The sequence below is a fragment of the Entelurus aequoreus genome, linkage group LG04 (assembly GCF_033978785.1).
Source record: "Entelurus aequoreus isolate RoL-2023_Sb linkage group LG04, RoL_Eaeq_v1.1, whole genome shotgun sequence".
In the NCBI taxonomy this organism is placed as follows: Eukaryota; Metazoa; Chordata; class Actinopteri; order Syngnathiformes; family Syngnathidae; genus Entelurus; species Entelurus aequoreus.
The window spans coordinates 65,447,832-65,468,514 of NC_084734.1; positions in this window are offsets into that span (position 1 = coordinate 65,447,832).

Sequence of the window (20,683 nt, forward strand, 5' to 3'; positions counted from 1 at the left end):
ACTCATGTAATTTTGAATTAAATAGATCATTAACAATGAGTTAAAGTAGCAGTATAGTAGTAAGTTGCACAATACTCAAGATGTTGTTTTTTCTCCATATTCTCTGGGACCCTGAGCAGTATAAAAGGTATAGGAAATAGATGGATGAAAATGTGGCCGATAAAAGTCCATCCATCCATCCATCCATTTTCAACCGCATATCCCTATTGGTGTCACGGGGAGTGGTGGAGCTTGTCTCAGTTTTTTGCAGTCTAAAGGTATTACTGGAAATTGTCAGTATTCAGGGAATTTTGACTATTGTACATACAGGCACACGAACACAGAATTATTCATACGTATACATACATGCACTCATACATACAAACACGCACACAAAAGGTACATATGCTCGCACATACATACACAAATACAGTACATACTGTACATACACACACACGGTACATACAGCCACACGTACGTTCTTTGTTCAAACATACATATACACATACTGTACATGGAAAAGCACATATGCATACATAGACTAATGCATATAATCACGTTTCATCAAACATATATTAACGTCGTTCCCCTAGGGGAAACTGGGTAAAACACGGCACACAGATACAACTTAACCTGTGTTTACTATAACAATCTACAAGGTTAATATAGTTCACTTCTCTTTCTTCCCCTCCATTTATCTGCTTTTCTTTTGCTATCATTTTTCGTATCGTATTTGTACATATCGTATTTGCTGATGTTGTTCTGTTGTTGTTGTTGTTTCTCCGTCTTATCCCCTTCTTGTCCATGCAATTTCCCCCTCTGTCTTCCTTTTTTATCATTTCTATATCCTCCTGCTCTGGTGCGGCTGCGCCAAATTTTAAATAAATCAATGTATTAAGTCAAATGCAAAAAGGGCAAAAAGAGAACTAGCCCACACTTCTCTTTTGTAAAGTAAATCTGTACAGTAGATATGGGAATCTACATCAACAATCAACAATAGGTTTTGCCTGAGTTGCTGGACAGGACAAACAAATAAAAACAATAAAATACAAGCGTCTGCTGGCTGACCTACGTACACCACCCACATTCATACTGACTGAGTGTGTGTGGCAACTCAGAGTACAACAGCGCCACTCAGTATAATTTTTCTGGGTTGTTTTTGTATTAGGGAGCATAATGTCACATTTACATTTAATATATGGTTGTAGGTTTTTAAAGTGTAGAAAGCCATGGTGTAAACATGTTTCTGGAGACATATTGTTTATATAAAGCAGACAAGAAATACTCACTTGTGCACTCAATCAGTACATGAATACGAGCCCCTGTCTCGTCCGGTGTCTATGACGTATATAGTTATTCAGTGCACTTAGGACATGGAGCACTGCACACAATCAGGAAGGTTTGCATACACACAGGAGAGCAGACAGGAATGTCTGTAGCGGCATTCTCATATCAGTTACTACACTGTATATAATCAAGAAATGTGCACATTTAAAGATTTTTACTTAAGAAAGTGATAAAAACAATGTATAACACAGTTCATTACAGAAAACTAATTTGTATACTCTAGCCTTTAAATAGACCCCCCTTTTAGACAAGTTGATCTGCCGTTTCTTTTCTGCTCTGCCCCCCTCTCCTTCGGTGACCACAGATGAAACGCTAGCTGTCCAAAGTCTGGACCCATGGGTGGACCACTCATCTGCATCAGTTGCACTCAAGATGATCTCCTGCTGGCCCCACTATGGACTGGACTCTCACACTATTATGTTAGATCCATTATGGACTGAACTCTCACAATATTATGCTAGATCCATTCGACGTCCATTGCACCGGTCCCCCAGGGATGACGGGGGGACGGGGGGGGGGGGGGGGGGGGGGGGGCATCTGCGGTCCCCTCCAAGGTTTCTCATTGTCATCCCATTGGGTTGAGTTTTTTCCTGCCCTGATGTGGGATCTGAGCCGAGGATGTCGTTGGGGCTTGTGGAGCCCTTTGAGACACATGTGATTTAGGGCTATATAAGTCAACTTTAATTCATTGATTGATTATTGACCAAATATTAAGATTAATTTAATGAATTCTTCTTATTATTATTATTATTTAACTACTACCTGGATGGCATATCCCTGTAAGAGACTCAAATTCCAAGGTGTGATGTGAGTGTTTGTTTATATCTACCCTGTGATTGACTCACGACCGTTCCAGGGTGTAGTGTTTTTCACCGATGTTACAGTTTTGATCCAGATCTGGATCAGGGGTGCCCAAACTCGTTGCGTCCAATGGCCAAAGTGAAAATGTGCCAATGGTGCGCGGGCCAAATTTTTTCCATGCAACAGCACCACGAGTGAGAAAATTAGCCTCAAACTGCCATTTATAAATATAATAGTAGAGATTTTCAGGTTCAGTAGATAACGAGTTAGCCTGTAATTGTTTTTAAATAGCTTTTACGGTAAAAGCCTGGCAGCTCAGTCACCAGAATTTTGCTGTGAAATGTACAGTGTTTTTTTATTACACCAAATTACTGTAAATTGAAAATCTGTATCACTGTTGTTTCTATGTTAAAATTCTGGTGACTGAGCTTCCAGGTTTTTACCGCAAAGTCTATGGCCATTTTTTTACAGTGCATTACTGTACATTGATAAACAGTTATATTGTTATTCTTGTGGTAACATTTTAGCAACTGCCAGTTTTTTGTTTTTTTAAACTACAGTCAAAGACTGTTCAGCTTGAAAGTGGTCAATATAAATGTATATTACATTTGGTAACCACTCTTCGGATGCCCAAAAGTCGTGTCATTTTGTTTGGCCCTCTGGCCCCACTTTGGGCATCCCTTTTCTGAGCCATCTTGGAGGGAAACACTTGTCAACACTGCGATAAAATTGAATGCGGCCATTATAAATAATAAATCTGGGACAACTCTGCCAAACGATGCCAAAACTACACAAAAAAGGGTACAGCTTTGTGAGGATCGACTTGACCCCATGGAGAGAGAATGTTTTGTGACTATTTTATCTGGTAAGCACTGAGTAATGTAATTTAATCAGTGATTTTTGCCCGAAGACTGCAAAATAAAGCACATTTTTCCCTAAAAGGTAAAAAAAAAGTTGTCAATAATGTGCTTTTGTGTTAACATTTAATTGACTAAATATGCGCAATAATGTGTTCAACTTCTATTCCGAGTTACTTTCGGCCATTGGACGCTTGGTGTCTCTGGAAGTGAATGAAAGTGTGACTTGGCTTTGCCTGGCCTGGATGCTAAGATTGTGTATGTATCCCTTTTTGATTGACAGCCAAATAAGTAAATCAGATATTTTTTAAGTTTTCATTCCCTTGTTCCGACTTGCTATGGACTATTTTACTATCCTTTACATGACCTTTTCTTTGAGCTTCTATATATCTTTGATGGGTTATGGAGACTGTACTTGTGTTTAGAAAGTGGCTAGAAATGAGCTTTCCCCACTTGAAAGACCAGCAGTCACCAGTGAATGATCAGGACACATTCACCAGCAGTTACTCTTAGTTAGCAGTCATGTAGAGTGGTAAAATATATTAACACTTTCAAAATAAAAGTTATGACTTTTCCTTGTTTAATATCAATACTTCTGCAAACAATTGTTTAAACGCAGGCGAAAATGAAGTCGACAAGAAATACTGGACATACTGGATACAAAATAAAGGTCAGGAAAAATGTCCATCCATATTCTGACTGAGGCTTGCAATTGATAACTCTTCCTTTCTATAGACAATTGCCTCGTCTTTGCTCGTTGTCTTTTTTTTTAACAAGTTTAGAAAGATTCTCTTACCGTAGTTGTTTTTCACCAATTTGCTTTTAAAGACTTGGTGCTGTATCGTTGTGCCCCTGCGACTCCCGGATACCCTGCCTCCTTTATAAATCAGCTGCACTCGGGCGGAAGGCAGGTTACACACTGGACAAGTCGCCACCTCATCCCCTCATGAGGATAGAAATATAGAAAATAGATGGATGAAAGGGTGGACTCCTTTAACATTAACAAAGACATGACAGTTGTTAGTTTCCTCGTATTAGATGCTATTCATAAAATTGGGAGTTTTAAATATAAAGTTTATCAATAAATCACTGCACATTGGAACTCTCTGCAAAATAAATGAAAACAAATCACAGGAACATCGATTGGACTGCCCAATGTACTGTAATTGTTTGTAACTATGTTTTGCAATGATTGTTGGTGTTTGTAATCTCCCTTTGAAAATGAGGCAATGTTCCCAATCATTCCTAAAAATTCAAGTCATTGTTGGATGAAAAAAAAAAAGTAATCATTTGCAAGCCCATCTCTGCTAGCCTACAGCACTGACTGGCATTTACAAATTAAGTTATTGTCTTTGTTCCATGCAAATGTAACAATCCAAGCCCATCTGGGTTTTTTAACCTTCATTTTATAAGCATGTATCTTAGCTGCATGACTTTCAGTACATGTTTGTGTAAGTTAGATTTTTTTGTTGTCCAATCGGATTTCAATGTAATCAATGTAATCAATCAGTCTTAAACTATGTTAGTAAGGGGGTTGTTTATTCAACCAATCAGATATCAATCATCATGTTTTCATACTCTGATTGGTTGATCAGAGCAAATCGGTTTGACTGATAGTTTATCGTGGGTAGGAGGATAGATTTTTTTCAATAAAATATCAGCATCTCTGGTGAGTGTCATGCTTACAGGCACCAACATAATGCTCAAAGTTACCAGCAGAAATGTAACTCTAACGTATTGACAACAAAGTATTCGACGATTAGGAGTTAATTATGTTTATTTTAATAACAATGCTAGTCATTCACAACAACATGAAATGCCGCACCTTATTTTAACTGTATATTGCATATTAATGATGTATCGTATGATCTACAATCTCTTTATTAAAGCAACATTAGTTCCGGTCAGCTGCAAACCCCACTAACAAAACATTAATAAGCTTAACTGTTTTCTCCACACAGCTGCACTCCTCTACCCATGTGTGCCCACACATGCACACACACACACACTCGCACACACACACACACACACACACACACACACACACACACACACACACACACACACACACACACACACACACACACACACACACACACATTATTGTATTTGTTAACTTCTTCAGACCTACGAAAAAAAGGTAAGCTTTAAGTTTTATTGTTTTTGTTGAATTATTTGTTTGTAATTTGTTTTAAATCTTCATTATTTACGTCAAGTTATTACAGTATGTCTCTATATACATTTATTTTTATTTTTATTATTTTGGCCAAAGGGGGCACATTTACATTTCTTACACATACTTGTTATTACATATGTTGACCAAAGGGGGAGCACTTTCAATTAGAAAAATCCTTCCTTTTTGGGACCACTCTAATTTTGATAGATTTCACCACCAGTGGTGCAAATGAGACATCATCTATTAGATGCAATGGTTTTCCGTATTGGGACCATGATTTTGGTCCTAACTAGTTCACCGGTCTTCATATGGAAGGTATTTTTCCTTGTTGATGTCTCAAGAAGGGTAGAAATACAACAACACACACACACAAACACAAACACATGCACACACAGGGGCGCTGTATAAGAAGGCCCGCGATTGACAAAAAGTATGATTAAGGTGACTAATGTGTGTTTTTTTCATGGGGCTCAGAATTCTTGGCAGCGCCTCGGCACGACAGGCAACTTGTAAAAACATAAGTATAATAGAAGGTTTTTGCTTTATTTCAAACATACCAAATACCCACCGAAACTGTGTGATCTGTTAAAGAATGTTTTCAAATGTATTTATTTGTGCAACCTTACCATTAAAGGGATGAACTCACCAAATCATTGTCCGTTGACAGACTCAAAGATGAAATGGAATTGTGAAACTGCTGTTCTTCATTCTTGAACGGGCCATTTATCACCAAAGACCATTTATACAATCACACATCAATAACCGAAGGTCATGCCTTTATTCCTGTTTCATATTGAATATACAATTTAGGATGAAATCAAAACGAAATGTAAAAGTCAGAAGCCGTACTTAACCTGCCACAAATAATTTTGTTTGTCAAAAAGGGCAGGACATAATTCCCAGCTTCACATGCTTTATGCTCTACCAAGTCCACCTCTTAGACTGTAATAATACCCAATTATAAATTGGGCTAATTGGAATTAGCTTTGTTTTTCTTTCAGTTATTATTTCAGAAAGCTGACAGCAACAACTCATGACAGGATCGATGGCGGATTACGAGGCTCATGGAGCTGCATAGAGACAAGGGCTCAGATATAAGGCTGCAGCGCTCATTAAAACCTGACCTGATCTCAGCCAAGCTTCTCGAAAGGAGGGGTGAACAGAGGAGGACAGAAAGCCGGTAGAAGAAAGAGGTGAACAAAAAAAACAACTTTACAGTCCCCTTTGGACATGGCCTCTGCTGGACTCTTATAAATGGGTATTGTTCCCCATGAAGCACACAGTGAGTGTTTACAGTTTCCCATAAAGGAGGCCTTTATTCTTGCTCTGGGATGCCTTGTGACAAGAACATTTGAATAGGCGAGGTCTTACCACAAAGCCATAAACATTTACAGGCAGTTGACATGGCGAATGAGGAATGGGCCGTGTAACCTATGCAGGATGCTTCCTGACTCCTGATGACCGCCATTCAGTCTACTGCGGGAGCAGCTATTATCATCATCAACATGTTGAGAGATGGCGTTCCAATGACAGGGTTGGGATGGACGGAGAGAGAATACGAATTGGTAGATAGACAGACACAAATATGGCTGCGCAATATAGGCAAAAGTATTGGGACATAACTTTTAATCAGTCAATTGATCAATCAAAAGGTTGTGTTCACGTACCACCTATCTTGGATAAGATCGGTATTGTCAATTCCTCAGTAAGGAAATTATTGGCTACCCTAAAAGTCGCTAGATTACGTCATCACCTCATTTCCGTAAGTGACTACACACAATGAACGCTGTAGGAGAGAGAAATAATGTTGTGGGACGATATAAGAAGTGAGAAAATGCTGAGTATGCCTAGAAATGCAAATTAACTTTCTTCTGTTGGATCTTACTTTGTTTTATTTAAATTCAGAAACATTTTGTTCTGCATTGTTATCAAATTTTATCAAAAGACTGGAGGGTTGTTACATACACGAACAACCAAATTGAATGGCTGGCTCGCTAACGTTGCAATGTAGATTTATTTTTAGCGTAACAAAGAATAAACATGTACATCTTGCTGTGTAAACTAAGGTGGAAACAGCCTTCGCACATGTACATTTCAATTGCAGTGTAATACAATGCATAATAATTGTTTTGCCCGTTTGATTGTGGACTATTACTGACACCTTGTGGCGATGGGAAATGCTGCGCGTCATTAGTTTGGGCACTTCCGGTTTACGAGTTAGTCCAGTTCATAAACAATGAGAAGTAGACGAGTTGTGTTAGCTCTTACAAGCCTTGGAAAAGATAAGTCTGTAAGTAAACTGTTTAACTTGTTTATATAACTCAATATGAAGGTGGAAAGTGGTTAAATTTGATAGTAAGATGCGTACAGAAAAACGATTTTTGTGCACTAATTTAATGGATGTTTGAGGACTTAAAATGGCTGCCGGTCACATATTTCCACCATCGAAATAGTTTCAACACTCAGCAGTATTTGTTTGGTGATAATGCTGTATATTTGTGTAAAGCTACTGTAACCTATTTTTATGGGCATGCCTCTTTATAATGTTAAGTTCCTGTTATAAGCTGTTTTACAGTATATGCTTTGAGCTCTTATTTTGAAGGCGCCTAGAGCGGAAGTGATGTCATGTTGTGTGGAGCGGAGGTTTTGAAAGAAGGTAAATAAAGTGGTCCTCGTGTGAACTGGAGCCTCCGTGTTTGTTATTTTGTAGTTGTATACAGTATAGGCGATATTTATAAACCCTCGGTTACATTGGTGTGGCAGCGGTGGGATTTAGGTCCCGCAAAAGAAAGACGTTTAATTACTGCAAAGTTCTGAGAGTCAGTTAGCTTCATAGTTAGCCGCAGCTAGCAACGGCGGAGCGTCGTCTTGTCAGAAAGCACGAAGACTTATTTCATCTTGCTGCTGCAATGTGGAATAAAAGCGAGGACCCGCTGGACTATAGCTACAGAGAGCAACGTGGAGACAGATCGTTCGCCAGCAATGTAAAAATTGAGCTCCCGCAGCCATTTTCCAGTGAGGAAAAACAAAGTTTCCCCTGCTGGGCCAGGCAATATGAAGTAGCAGTGAAGGCGCTGGTTGGAGGCACGGGCAGTAGCTTTGATTATGAACTGGTGAGGATTTTACCCACACGGCTGACAAAGGCTGCTTTTCTTCTATGGGATAGCTTGCCAGCTGCTGTTCAGGTGGACTACGATCAGGTGAAAGAGAAATTGCAGGAGGCTTTCGGACAAAAACGTTTCCTAGACTGTTTCAGAGCAAACATCTCTGCCCGCCTACGTGCTCCCGGAGAGAGTCTGGAAGTATACGCAGCAGACATAAGCAAGCTAGTTCAAGAGGCATTCCCAGGCTACGGTGATACAGCCCAGAAAGAGGAGAAATTTTGCAGATTTTTGGCTGGACTCGACCCAGCTCTGAGAGCTAAATGTCATGAGCAGGGAGCGACTGATTTGGAGGAGGCCCTGACCATCGCTGGCTGGTGTGAGATGGCCAGAGAGGCCCTATAGATGGACTATGTCAGCACACAGGTACGCCCACCTCCCACTGAAAGCGGTACAGCGGCCATGGTGCACTCCATATCTGATGATGGCGGTGGGTTGTATAGGACTATGGACAGACTTACGGCAGATATGAGGGAAATGGGGATGGAAATGAAACGAATGGCAGAGGAAAACACCCGACTGCGATCCAGCTACTGGAAAGATGAACGGCGAGCACCTCATCCAGTACGTGGAAGTCAGTGTCAATGTACTTGTGGGGAGCAAGGCTGTCCGTCTCGCCCATGGGGTCAACAAAGAGGGCGTTCACCTGACCGTGGCTATGAACGGAGAGGGCGTTCACCTGACCGTGGCTGGCGCGAGCGGCGCGCAGAAGGAGGGCCGAGGGAGAAACAGGACTATTGGGGCCCCTACAACAACTGAGCCAACTCCCCAAGTTGGCGGGGTTCAAGACCTGCTAGAAGCCCCTCTAATGAGGAAACACAGAGACTGCGAGGTGTGCATTGTCTCTCCCCCAGGAGGGAAGACGCAACAAACCAGTCGGGAAAAGAGATGTAGCTGATGTTGCAGCCCAAACGTCAGCTACAGAACCTATGGGCCCTATGGAGGGAGGGATGTTTATCCCCTCCATGAGCAATGCAATGACACCGGACAAGACAGAACAGCGGACCTCATATGTGAGGGGAAGCATTGAAGGGACTGAAATTAACATATTGATCGATTCAGGAGCAACCGAGTGACAACTTCCGCAGGTTTGTTCCAGCCCTGCACAAGCGACCCTTAACGGCGGATTTTATTGCTGCACGGGCAGTGAATGGACAGTTGCTCGACACACTGGGCACTATAACAGTGACTCTGCATCTGGAGAAGACCTCCCGGCAGCAGGTTTTCCATGTTATTAGGGGGTCCACACAAACAGCGCTACTGGGCTTGGACTTTCTTGTCGCAAATCACGCCCTTCTGGATTATGCCCGTGGCAAACTACACCTATGGGACACTGCACTTCCACTCCTGAGTGGCAAAGACCGGATCCCGGAGTGTTGTAATGTTTCCATCGCCACTGTTGTGACACTGCCCCCCCTCAGTGAGATGCTGGTGCCTGTGAGTGTGTCCCCACCTGTGCCCGTTGATCAACTTCCTGACTTTGTGGGTTACTTATCACCCAACCTTAAAGGCAAAAGTGAGTGTGTCATAGCTCACACAGTGACATCTGTAAAGGACGGGGTTACCACAGCCCGTGTGTTGAATCCTACAGATCAGGACATTATACTGAGAGAAGGCGTGCACCTGGGGGAGTTTTTCTCCTTGGATGAGGCGGAGATTGTGACACTTCCTCAGGGTCCAACCGAGACTGTCTCTACCATTTCATCCAGTGAGGTGCCTGTTGTGTCACTGGAGGAGTCTTCTGCTAGTCAGCAACAGAAAGCACAACTGGCTGCACTGCTGGCCGAGCATCAGGGGATTTTCAACCCGTCAAAAGGGGGGACTGGCAGATGCACCCTTATCCAACATCACATCAAGACCGGTGATCATCCTCCTTTGCGGCAGCGCGACTACCGGACTTCACCAGAAAAGAGAGAGGAAATAGACAGGCAGGTGACTGCCCTGTTGGCGGACGGGGTGATTGAGGAAAGCTGCAGCCCATGGGCCTCGCCTGTGGTCCTTGTAAAGAAGAAGAATGGTGAGTGGAGATTCTGCATTGACTATCGTCGTCTGAACAGTGTAACCGTGAAAGATTCTCATCCGCTCCCCAGGGTGGATGAGACCCTGGATGCACTGGCGGGCTCCCTGTGGTTCAGCACATTGGATTTCACTAACGGATATTGGCAGGTCGAGGTCGCTGAGGGAGACAGGGAGAAAACTGCCTTCACCACGGGCCGGGGCCTCTACCAGTGGCGGTCTATGCCGATGGGCCTTACTAACTCACCTGCAACATTTCAGCGCATGATGGAGCTGGTGCTCAGAGGGCTCCCATGGCAAGTGTGTATGGTGTACCTTGACGACGTGTTAATATATAGCCCCACCTTTGAGGCCCATCTCACCAGTTTGCGTGAAGTTTTCTCCAGGATGCATGCAGCTGGCCTCAGGCTGAATCATAAGAAATGTCATCTGGCTCGAGATCATGTAGTGTTCCTGGGACATGTTGTTTCTCGCCACGGCTTACAGCCCGACCCTCGAAACACAGACAAAGTCAGAACCTGGCCCACACCACAGAACCCAACCGAAGTGAGAGCCTTTGTGGGCCTTTGCTCTTACTACAGACGCTTTGTTAAAAACGTTGCCCAATGTGCAGCCCCTCTGCACCGCCTCACCTGCAAAGACACACCTTTTAAATGGACAAGTGAGTGTGACACAGCCTTTGACTACCTGAAGGGGGTGCTTTCATCTGCTCCAGTTGTCACCATGCCTGATTTTAACATCCCTTTTAAAGTGTACACAGATGCCTCTTTGGAAGCAGTGGGGGCGGTGTTGGCTCAGGACCAGGACGGACTGGAGCGTGTGGTGTCATACGCTAGCCAAGCACTCAGTTCCCCAGAAAAGCGCTGGTCTACATTTGACAGAGAGCTGTGGGCCATAGTGTGGGCTACACGGCAATTCAGACATTATATAGGATCAGCTGCCTTTACCATCATAACTGATCACAAGCCTCTGCTGGGCCTGCGTGGCATGTCCATTGACAAGGATCCCACGGGACGCCGAGCAAGATGGATACTGGAACTGGACCCTTATAACTGGAGTATGCAGCACAAGGACGGCAAATGGCATACTAACGCTGATGCACTTTCACGGCGTCCTCAAGACCCTGAGCCTAGTGTGGTAAACACAGGTGAGACAACCACACAAGTGAATGTTATAGGCTCAGATATAGAGCCCAGCGTTCCCCAACCAGTCACTCAACTGCTACAAACACCCAGGGGAAACCCACCGACCTCTGACCTCCATACAGGGGAGCGGCGTGTGGAAAAGAACAGTGGGGCGCAGGACTTGTCATTCAAACATGCACTGACACATGACGGAACGGAAATGAGGGGGCTACAACGGGCCGACCCAGATATTAACACGCGAAGTCCCAGAGAAGGGTCAATTGACATTTTTACCTAGAAAACACACAAGAGGGTCATTTGACCCCTAGTCCCCCCTGTGGACACTCCTTTTGTTATGAAAATGTGGCTGTTAGTGGCACACGGCAGGGGGCCACTTGAGCCTGTGTGGGGGAGGGGACCTTACAGCTCAAGCTTTAGTTCTGAGGTAGGTTGTGTGTGTTTTTGCAAGGATCAACAGAATGAAGGGATCAACACTCTGACATTTATTGTTAAAAAAAATACAAAACAAAACATATTTACAAAGAATGAAAAAGCAACTGTTTTCCCAGTTTTGGTGTGGAGGGTTGTTGCAGAAGCAATTGTTATTTTTGTGTGCCAAAAATAGTTTAAAAAAAAAAATTTACAAAGAAAAAAGCATATTTACAAAGAATGAAAAACCATGTCCATGTAAACGTGACTGACATACATTTGAGCAGTCACTCACAATCCTGGCACTGCCATTGCTCCTTTCGGCATTTCCCACATGTATAATTTTTCTGTCTACCTAGACAAACTGCCCCTAACAGCCTCATTACCATAACAAAATGAGTGATTAGTGTATTCGGGAAAAGCGTCGGGCCAAATGACCCCTCTCTGGGTCTTCTAGGTAGACAGAAAAATTCTGGGACTTCTAGTGTTAATCGGGTGTTGGACTGGATGTAGAGAAGTGGCTCTCTGCCATCTAAGGGGCAGATGAGAGGTAGCTCTAGGTGGCTTCGAAAATTATGGACTGAATATCCCCGCCTCGCTGTTGTTAATGGATTACTTTGCAGGATGGTGAACTCTCCCCTCACCGGAGATGCTCTTTGTCGGGTTGTTATGCCCTCCTCACTTATCTCTGATGTGTTGTAGCATCTACATGGGGGCTCTACATCAGCACATTTTTCCGTGGAACGAGTGTGGGAACGTGCAAGGGAAACTTGCTACTGGCCGTTCATGTTCAAAGATATTCAGCGGTGGTGTGAACAGTGCATCCCATGTCAAACCCGCAAGGCCCCGGTGCCTAAGCATCGGGCACCGATGGGGGGCGTCCATGTAACTCGGCCACTCCAGAGAGTGGCAACGGACATTCTTGAACTGCCAGTGACTTCTAAAGGAAATAGATACGTGTTAGTAGTGGAAGACTACTTTACCAAATTTGTGACTTTGTATGCTCTCTCTAACCAAACAGCACAGTCGGTAGCACAGTGTTTGTTCGATGACTATGTGATGGTGCATGGTGTTCCTGAAGTGATTCATAGTGATCAGGGGCTGCAGTTTGAAGCTGAGATTGTTCAAAGAATGTGTCAGCTCCTGGGAATTAAAAAGACACACACTACACCTTATAATCCTAAATCGGACGGAATGGTTGAACGCTTTAACCGCACTCTGATCGACCAGCTTGCCAAATCGCTGCTCGCCTGCGGTGGTGAGTGGGATGATTATCTGAAACAGGTGGCTTTTGCCTATAACACATCTGTGCATGCCTGCACCAACTACAGTCCGTACTATCTCCTTCACGGACGGGAGGCTCGTGTTCCAGTGGATGTGTTGGTGCCGTCTCATTTGGTGCGCTCTGACTTGCCTTTTTCTCATGCTGATTTTGTGGCCTCTTTAGCAGAGAGGCTGGAGACTGTTTTCGCTGGTGCCAGGCAAAGTGGCGCCAACGCTCACGAGAAGCAAAAGCTGTACTATGATGGAGCTGTGCGTCACCGGCCGTATGCAGTAGGGGATCTGGTATGGCTACGTAATCCGACAGACGACAGGATGAAACTTGCTCCCCACTGGAGGGGGCCCTACAGGGTCCTGTCTGTGTTGGACTCTCAAGGGGAACCTGGACTCACCTATCATATTGGCAACCCTTTGGAGTTTGATGGACGGGGGCAGGTCGTCCATTATGATAGACTGAAACCATACACACTACCGATGGCTGCTGGTTTTTCAAATGGCATGCCTACTTCTCCTAGTCAGGCTCCCTCGTTGCTGGACGAGGGGTCGCCAGAGGGGGATGCTGGGGCTGACGAGCCGCTGACCTCTGGTGACACAGGGACTGTTCAGATTACAGGCATCAGAGAGCCACTACTGTTTCTCGTTCTGGGAGGAATGTGAGACAACCAGTTCGTTTCAAGGACTTTGTCACTTTTGGTTAGCTGTTTAGAAATAGAAAGAAAATTAAACAAAAGTTGGGCTTTCGGTTGGAGGCTGTCAAGGTCACTTAATATGTTCTTACTGTGATGGCACATGTTTCATATGTGTATAGTATGTCTGGATGCTATGGTGTATCAGAATTTTCTGGTGTACGTGGGAATAGTGTGGCATGCATGACTGTGCAGTGGTGTGAGGGGGACATGCATATATATTTTTTTGTGTGTGGGTTAACTCCTGTGTTTTGACTGCCTGTGTTGTTTTTGCAGTTATTCTGTTATGGTGTTGAAACGAGGACGTTTCTTTTTGTAGGAGGGGAGGTATGTAACCTATTTTTATGGGCATGCCTCTTTATAATGTTACGTTCCTGTTATAAGCTGTTTTACAGTATATGCTTTGAGCTCTTATTTTGAAGGCGCCTAGAGCGGAAGTGATGTCATGTTGTGTGGAGCGGAGGTTTTGAAAGAAGGTAAATAAAGTGGTCCTCGTGTGAACTGGAGCCTCCGTGTTTGTTATTTTGTAGTTGTATACAGTATAGGCGATATTTATAAACCCTCGGTTACACTAGTGTTTACATATTGTGTATTACATTTCAGTATGTTAATTGAATCATATACTGTACCTTATACATTGTCATTGTGTGTATTTCAGTTTTACAAATAATAAAAAATAAAAGTCCAGTGCAAGACAAAGCAAGATCAACAACAATAAAGAGCCTAAATGGATTCATCTGCTTTGGAACTTTATTAGAACGTCCTGGATTGGTTGTTAGCTGTCTGCCAAGCTGTACAACCTCAACACATATAGTGAGGGCAGAACAATAATTGTGATAATTGTGAAACCATGATTATTACTCAGACCATAACCATAGAATCAAAATATATAATTGTTACATCCCTGGTCTGGACGCAGAGGGATGTGGATCAACTCCAACTAAGCTGGGATAGCTGGGTTAGGTTTATTGCCTAAAGAGACGTATAATGCAAAACCAACTTGTCTTACCTGTTGGTACATGTTTTTGTGAATTTGGGATCTGCATAAGTCCAGACATTTTGAAATCAAACCATGAAGGCATGACGGAGATTTGGAATGTGCCCCATTTTTGAAGTTTTTCCCATTGGTGGCGTCAGTGGATATCTCTAAATATGGTAAAGTTTTACCCAAAGAGCTTTGCAAAAATGTGTCTAACTCTTAAACCAAAAATAAACAAAAAGTGAGTGCCCCTAAGAAAAGACATTGAAGCCTAGGGAAGGCTTTGCAGAACGAAACTAAAACTGGACTGGCTACAAAGTAAACAAAAACAGAATGCTGGACGACAGCAAAGACTTACTGTGGAGCAAAGACGGCGTCCACAATGTACATCCCAACATGAAATGACAATCAACAATGTCCCCGCAAAGAAGGATAAAAACAACTGAAATATTCTTGATTGCTGAAACTAAGTAGAAAATATCGCTCAAAGGAAGACATGATAGAAACTGCTACAGGAAAATACCAAAAAAAGAGAAAAAAACACCAAAATAGGAGCGCAAGACAAGAACTAAAACACTACACACAGGAAAACAGCAATAAACTCAAAATAAGTCACGGCGTGATGTGACAGGTCGTGACAGTACACCTACTTTGAGACATGAGCTATATTCGTCTATGGTTGGTTATGGTTTAAATTCACATCCAACAATTGCGACAACGACTTTTTACTGTCAACTGAGTTTCGTTTTTTAATGATTTCTGCTGGTGGTGTGCCTCTGGATTTTTTCAACGCAAAAAATGTGCCTTGCCTCAAAAAAGGTTGAAAAACACTGGTTTAGACCACAAGGAAGTGTTTTAAATATAGAAAAAAAATCATAATATGACCCCTTTTGGGTTTCTATACATTGTCATAGCCTTATTTCTGTCAGTGTAAGTATAATGGCAAGATGTCCCGGTACTTTTGTTCATATAAATTTGAGACAGGTTTTTCTATGTCCCTTTTGACTCGTCTACAATGAAATGACAGTGTCTTGGTTTTATGTTTGATCACAGGAGTCGAGCGACGGAGTCGACTCGCGGGAGCAGCCAAAACATGAGGCTGAATTCCATTAGAGGGTAATCAGAGATGGTCATTGTCAGCAAGTCGTGGAACTTTATAGGCAAACTATCAACATGACTTTCCATGTATTGCTATTTTTTTTACTGCTTAAACTCAGACTGTTTCTTTGAGCATTCTGAAGTCCTGTTTTTTTCTTTAGCGTAATAGCGGTAATAATAACAAAAGGTGATGGGAAAAGACAGAGTCATTATTGAGTTAGCAGCTCGGTCCTGCTGCACTATGAAGTGTCTCTGTGGGAAAAGTGAAATTGGCGCACGTTTGACTACATTTGCACACAGCCGTCTCTTTTTTCCCCTCATATTGTCATTGTTTCTTTTGCCTCACTTGGCATTCTGTTCATTCTCAAAAATGTTCCCTGCGTAACCAATGATTAACAATTATGCCAGTGCATCTAATTAATGCTGCCTAATTATGAGGCTGTGATGTTGACGGGGAATGGGGAGGGGGAGGGAGCAGGACAGGAAAATTGCAACATCAGAAATAACCAGAGGAGAGGAGGAGGCTGCTAAGAGAGAACAGCAGAGAAAACGTAAGAAGCGAGTGGGTGTCTCATTTTGCATGCTCCAAAATGCCTGCAGACGCCTGATCTTTCTCCACAAAAATATGTACAACTTGTGCATAATGTTCCAGATGGCACACATTTAATTTGTTGCCCTCGTCCCCCAAAAATAGAGCAGGATATTTCCGAACTTTTTCGACTTGATGAGAATCCTGTTTGAACCACACAGGGGCCCTAAAGTGACCGGAGAACTCCGGTCGTAATTATGCCTGTAAAATACCAACACACTTTAAACCAATTTACTGTTAATTTGTCAGTGGCTGGTAAACACAGCTGAGATAAACACAAATATCCTGCAGAAGACACACACCCAGCCAGTTAATTTATACAAATTGCACGGACTAGTTGTAAGTCTCTTCTTTAACTTCTTTATTTTGCTTTTACAACCCCCAGAAGAAGCACACCGTGGACCCCAAACTCCTGTCTCCGTCTTAAGCAGTGCTTCTTCTGGAAAACAGCTAAGAAAAACGACCTCTCTCCTCGGCTCATAATGAGGCAGCGTGGAGCATTCATTTGCATACTCAGTGTCTGCAGCCCTACAGTATGCTGGAGCTTTATGTTCAGAGACGTTTTTATTCCTACAGCCATTCTGTAAGGGTTCCATAGTAACGTCCAAGGAAGAAACCACATCATGTATTAGAGCCACATGATTTTTGCATCGTATTCAAAAGGGGAACATGGGAAAAGAAAAATCAGAGGGGGAAAAAAAACACAGGCAGCGGAATTACCAGGAGAATAGTAATTACATTCAAGGAAGGTCTGTGATTTAGGGTGTTTATTGTTTTGGTTTTCCTTTGCAAAGCTGAGATAGGAGGCTGTACAGCTGTGAGTGGTGAGACGGGTCTTTTCCGGTTTTCCTAGTGCATTAAAAAAGATGATTGTCAATGACTGAAAGCACACAGTGCCTCAGGCAAAATACTTGGGCTGAGGCTTTCTTTTGTAGACCTACTCGGTGTGAGTATTTTCCATGTAAAGGTTTTAGACAGAATATTTGTTTGTCAAACATATTCAGTGCATCGGAAGTGCTTTTACTCCTTACAGCCAGCACCATACTTAGTGATTTCGGAGGTGCCGATGTGGCCTCATCAAACACACTTAGAGCAGCAGCAGGGGATGCCATGGCCGATAAGCCTGTGTTCAGTGTTGTTTGTCAATATGAGGCTGAGCTTGAGAGGGCTATGTTTATCGGTGTCAAAGCAGCTATTTGTGTTGGCGACCAGCAGGCACACCACAGCTTGAGTGGATTCCCATTTATTCATTATAAGTCCTTTTTAGTGTCAAGGTAAGATGCATCAAGTCTGATGGGAAACTTAAATAGAAAATCAATAGAGCAGCATTTTTATTCTCAAGAGTTGCTTGGTCAATATTTAGCATCATTCATTTTCATATATATAAAAAAAAATCACATTTTTAACATTGAGAACAAATGCATAAAAAATACTCAGCTGTCAACAAACATGCATCCTTAGTACAGTTGAAGATTCATTTTATATTACACAAAGAACAGCACTCTGTGATGTCCTGTTGCCAACCGGTCCTTGAAATACAGAACCGTCCTGGACTAAGTAAAAAAAAAAAAAGTAAGCATTCCTTAAGGAGCCTAAAAAAGAGAGGCATTTTGTCCTATATCACCATGAGAATCTCTTAGTTCATAAAATGTCAATGGAATTAATACTTCAAATCAAATAAAGTAAATACCTAATAGTCTGACTAAACAGAAGACACCCACTAACTGGGGAGGAAACAAGCAAAGGTAAATGTTACAACAACAGAAAGGCTGTCTAGGCAGAACACTCACTAACAAATGTTCACTTACGACAAACACAAGTAGTAACACACTCGCTACAAGCTATGACATGCACACTATGCACCACCCACTAACACTAAACAAAATACACTCAAAGTTGAGGTCCTCACACTCCTTCTGTCATGTTCTGGGCCACACCACAGTGGAGAGAGTCTACGGGTTGGCTGTCTACCGCTCATGGGGGGCCTCCACTGATTGGGCTGATCAAATGCACCTGGGCTGCACCACTGTTTAGTTGTGCACCGTGAGTGCCAGGGGGACTTCCACTATTAGAGTATTTTAAATCATTGACCATTACACAAACTCTTCATTCGGATCAAGTGTTAGTGAACAACTAGCTTGACAAATAGATAATAAATATGTTTAGATTCTCAATAGCATTTTAATTTAGGGGGGCGTCAAAACATTTCTGTCCCTTGGGGGACGTGACACAAAATCATGGAGAACCACTAGGTGGAATTATCATGTGATTGTCTGGCTGTGGGGACCTCTAATGCATGTGTCAAACTCAAGGCCCGTGTCATTTTATGTGTCCCGCAAAGGCTTAAAAGGTGTCTAGTGTTTTTATGAAGACCGTGATTTTGAAACATTTTGTTACGGTAAGGGGAAGGAGGAGCTGTGTACGTGATGAAGAACCTGAACTACAAAGTGGTAAAAAACATGTCATTTGCTATAGATAATATCTTAGAATGTATAACCATTGAAATATGTCGGGAAAAAAGCAAAAACATATTCATCAGTTGTATATATAGAAAAATTTGAAGAATGGATCAAGGCAACTTACATGGACAATGGTCAAAGAATAATTTTCTTATATGGTGACTTTAATATTGACCTATTGAACCCTAACAAGCAAAAGTCTATTGATGACTTCATTGATACAATGTACAACATCAGTTTATATCCTAAAATCACAAAGCCAAACAGAATCACAGGACACTGTGCCACGCTTATTGATAATATTTTTACCAATGATTTTGATAATAACACTACAAGTGGTCTACTTATAACCGACGTCAGTGATCATCTGCCAGTTTTTACAATATATGATGGAAACTACAAGAAGAACATGGAAGACAAAAGGACATTTCGAAGACTGTGCACAGAGAAGAGGATGATTGCCTTCAAAATTGAGCTACAAAAGCAAGATTGGGACAATGTGTACAATGAAAAAGAGGTTGATGAAGCATATGAACATTTCTTAAATAAGTTCATAATACTTTATGACAAACATTGTCCATGGATACAACTCAGTAATAAGCAGAGAAAGAATAATCAACCAAGGATGACAAATGGATTAAAAAATGCTTGTAAGAAGAAGAATACACTATATAGAAAATTTATAGCACAAAGAACTACAGAGGCAGAAATTAAGTACAAAAAGTATAAAAACAAGTTAACATACATACTACGATCATGTAGAAAATAATATTACAGTGAATTATTGGACAGGAACAAAAATAATATGAGAGCAACATGGGGCATTCTCAATAGCATTATTAAAAATGGAACTAAGAGTGACTACCCTCGATACTTCTTAGACGGAAATAAAAAAAAATGACAACATAAAGGAAGTAGTTGAAAGCTTCAATAATTATTTTGTAAATATTGGACCAAAATTGGAAGAAAGGATTCCAGACCCAGTTCCAATTGAGGACTATAATGATACCATAGAGCGAAATCCCAACTCTATGTTCCTCAGTAATGTGACACAGGAGGAAATAGTTACAATCGTGAAAACATGTAAACCCAAGACTTCAACTGATTGTAACATAATTGATATGGAAACGATAAAAAAGGTTATTGAAGAGATCTCAGGACCATTAATGTATATTAGTAACCTATCATTTCAAACAGGTACATTTCCAAACAAAATGAAAATAGCTAAAGTTGCACCAATGTATAAGACTGGAGACAAATATCAATTTACAAATTATAGACCTGTTTCTTTACTTCCACAATTTTCTAAAATCATTGAAAAACTGTTCAATAACAGATTAGAGATTTTCATAAATAAAAATAGAATACTCGAAGAGAACCAATATGGATACAGAGCTAATGTTTCAACTTCAATGGCTTTAATTGAAATTACAGAAGAAATTACCAATGCAATAGATAGTAAAAATTGTGCGGCAGCGGTTTTTATGGATCTAACTAAAGCATTTGACACAATTAATCACAATAATTTTAATCAAAAAACTAGAACGATATGGCATCAGAGGGTTAGTCTTAAACTGGATAAGAAGTTATCTAACGAACAGGAAACAATACGTGAAGCTAGGCGAACACATGTCTACAACGCTAAATATATCCTGTGGTGTACCTCAGGGATCAATACTAGGACCAAAATTATTCAATCTC